The sequence below is a fragment of the Cebus imitator genome, unplaced genomic scaffold, assembly GCF_001604975.1.
Source record: "Cebus imitator isolate Cc_AM_T3 unplaced genomic scaffold, Cebus_imitator-1.0 Scaffold469, whole genome shotgun sequence".
NCBI classification, from domain to species: Eukaryota; Metazoa; Chordata; class Mammalia; order Primates; family Cebidae; genus Cebus; species Cebus imitator.
In genome coordinates, this window is record NW_016107784.1 from 324,924 (window position 1) to 328,011 (window position 3,088).

Consider the following 3,088-nt stretch of genomic DNA (forward strand, 5'->3'; position numbering starts at 1 on the left):
GGAGTGCAATGGCGCAATCTTGGCTCACCACAACCTCTGCCTCCCGGGTTCAAGCGATTCTTCCGCCTCAGTCTCCCGAGTAGCTGGGACCACAGGCACATGCCATCATGCCCAGCTATTTTTTGTATTTTTAGTAGAGACGGGGTTTCAGCATGTTGGCCAAGATGGTCTCGATCTCTTGACCTCGTGATCCACCCGCCTCGACCTCCCAAAGTGCTGGGATCACGGGCGTGAGTCACCGCGCCCGGCCAAGATAAGTCTCTTTAACCTCATATCATCCCGGTGGGAAGGGAGAAGGGTTGATCCTCCCCATCACTGGGCTGAGAGCATTGAGGAAACAGTGAGGGGAGGGGAGATCCACATCCTTCCCTTCCTCTCCCCACCAGTAAGAGACGCAGGAAGCCAGGATTTCTGACATCCCAGTCCCAAGCCCGCTACTTCCGCGAGAAGGAGGCGTCAAACTCCACCCGGCTCTTTCCTGCAGAAACGCGCTGGGATGCAGACACCGCCAGGCCGCATCTCCTGGGAGCTGCAGGTGGAGGCAGGGTAAATAAATGGTGGGCTGAGGAGGCCGAGGGCAAAGTGGGCACGCTCGAGTGGGTACCCCTCGGTCCCCGACGAGTCGCTTCCTGGATGATGTATCCTTAAGACTTTAGAAAGGCCGGGCGTGGTGGCTCACGCCTGTAATCCAAACACTTTGGAGGCCAAGGCGGGCGGATCACCTGAGGTCGGGAGTTCAAGGCCAACATCGTGACACCCCGTCTTTATTAAAAAAAAAAAAAATTAGAAAAATACCTTATATTTTTCCTCAAAATCACGCCAAGTATGCTTTCATCAGCTAAACTGCCTGCAATAAGATCTGTAGGGGGCCAGGTGCGGCGGCTCACACCTGTCATCCCATTTTGGGAACCAAAGGCGAGCAGATCACTTGAGCTCAGCTCCAGACGCCAGCCTGGCGACAGAGCGAGACTCTGTCTAAAAAAAAAAAAAAAAGCCGGGCGCGGTGGCTCACGCCTATACTCCTAGCACTTTGGGAGGCCAAGGTGGGTGGATCACCTGAGGTCAGGAGTTCAAGACCAGCCTGACCATCATGGTAAAACCCCATCTTTGTTTTTTTTTTAAAAAAAAAAACATTAGCTGGGCATGGTGGCTGCACTCGGGAGGCTGAGGCAGGAGAATCCCTTGAACCCAGGAGGCGGAGGTTGCAGTGAGCCAAGATTGTGCCATTGCAATCCAGCCTGGGCTACAGAATAAGACTTGGTCTTTTTTTTTTTTTTTAAAGGAGGGGGTAAGGCGCAGTGGCTCAGGCCTGTAATCCCAGCAAATTGGGAAGCCGAGGCAGGGAGATCATGAGGTCAACAGATCGAGATCACAAGGTCAAGAGATCGAGACCCTCCTGGCCAACATGGTGAAACCCCGTCTCTACTAAAAATACAAAAATTAGCCAGGCGTGGTGGCATGCACCCTTAGTTCCAGCTACTCGAGAAGCTGAGGCAGGAGAATCGCTTGAACCGGGGAGTTGGAGGTTGCAGTGAGCCAACATCTTGCTGCTGTACTCCAGCCTGGGTGACAGAGCGAGATTCCATCTCAAAAAAATCTGTAGGGGAAGTTATTTTCCTCTAGGAATATTTATTTATTTTATTTTCCTTCTACAACCATAGCACCCACCTAAGGATGCGTACATGGAGATAAACGTGGTTGTTTTAGAAATAGCTTTTTTTTATTTCCTCCTGCATAATTTTACCTAATAAAGCAAGAAATAGCTTTTAATACTATGTGTGAATTTAGATTCCTTTTTTAAAAAATCGAATTTGTTGATGTTTTAATTTTTTAGAGACATGGTCTTGCTCTGTTACCCAGGCTGGAGTACAGTGGTGCAATCATAGCTCACTGCAGCTGTGAACTCCTGAGCTCAAGGGATCCTCCCACTTCAGTCTCCCAAGTTGCTGGGGCTACAGGCCTATGCCACCATGTCTTGCTGGTTTTGGTCTGTATGTATGTATGTATGTATGTATTTTAGAGACAGGGTCTAGCTATGCTGCCCACGCTGGTCTTAAACTACTGGCCTCAAGCGATCCTCTTGCCTTGGCCGCCCAAAGTGCTGGGATTATAGGCGTGAGCCACCATGCCTAGCCTATGCATGTCTCAATTGCCCCACCTGCTGCTTGGTAATGAGGATTAGCTTCATACTCCACCACAACATGTGCTGAGTGCAGAAGGAAGCCCAGCAACTATTGAAAGATACTTGCCCCATTTGACCTCTTGAATTTTGTATAAATGTTGTTTGCTTGTGCTGTAGTTTTCATATTTCTTCAGTTCTTTTAGTCCTGAAATCTGAGTGGATATGGGTTCAGAACAATCTTGGCAGTAGTTCTTACTAAACTATCAGATGCAGTACATATGTTTCTTCATGGGGCGAGGGGGCAGTAGGAGCGTGACTTAACAATCAAGGGAAAGTAATGTGAGTTTCTTTAATTGCACTGAGATATGCCAAGATTTTGCCAATGTTTATATTTCTCTGTGCACAAAGCCCTCCAGATTGCAGTAAATATTGGCTAGAAGTGGCAGTATTAAAACCTAATGATAAGTCATTATGAGCTTTCAAATTAAAAGAAAGGGTCTGAGTGTGGTGGTTTTTGCCTCTAATCTCGGCACTTTGAGAGGCTGAGATGGGAGGGTCACTTGAGGCCAGGAGTTCAAGATCAGCCTGGGTACCATAGTGAGAGCTCTATCACTACTAAAAATCTTTTAAAAATAGCCAGGAGAGGCTGCCTGTAATCCCAGCACTTTGGAGGCCAAGGTGGGCAGATCACCTGAGGTCGGGCGTTCAAGACCAGTCTGACCAACATGGAGAAAACCCATCTCTACTAAAAATACAAAAATTAGCCGGGCACGGTGGCTCAAGCCTGTAATCCCAGCACTTTGGGAGGCCGAGGCGGGTGGATCACGAGGTCAAGAGATCGAGACCAGCCTGGTCAACACGGTGAAACCCCGTCTCTACTAAAAATACAAAAAATTAGCTGGGCATGGTGGTGCGTGCCTGTAATCCCAGCTACTCAGGAGGCTGAGGCAGGAGAATTGCCTGAAC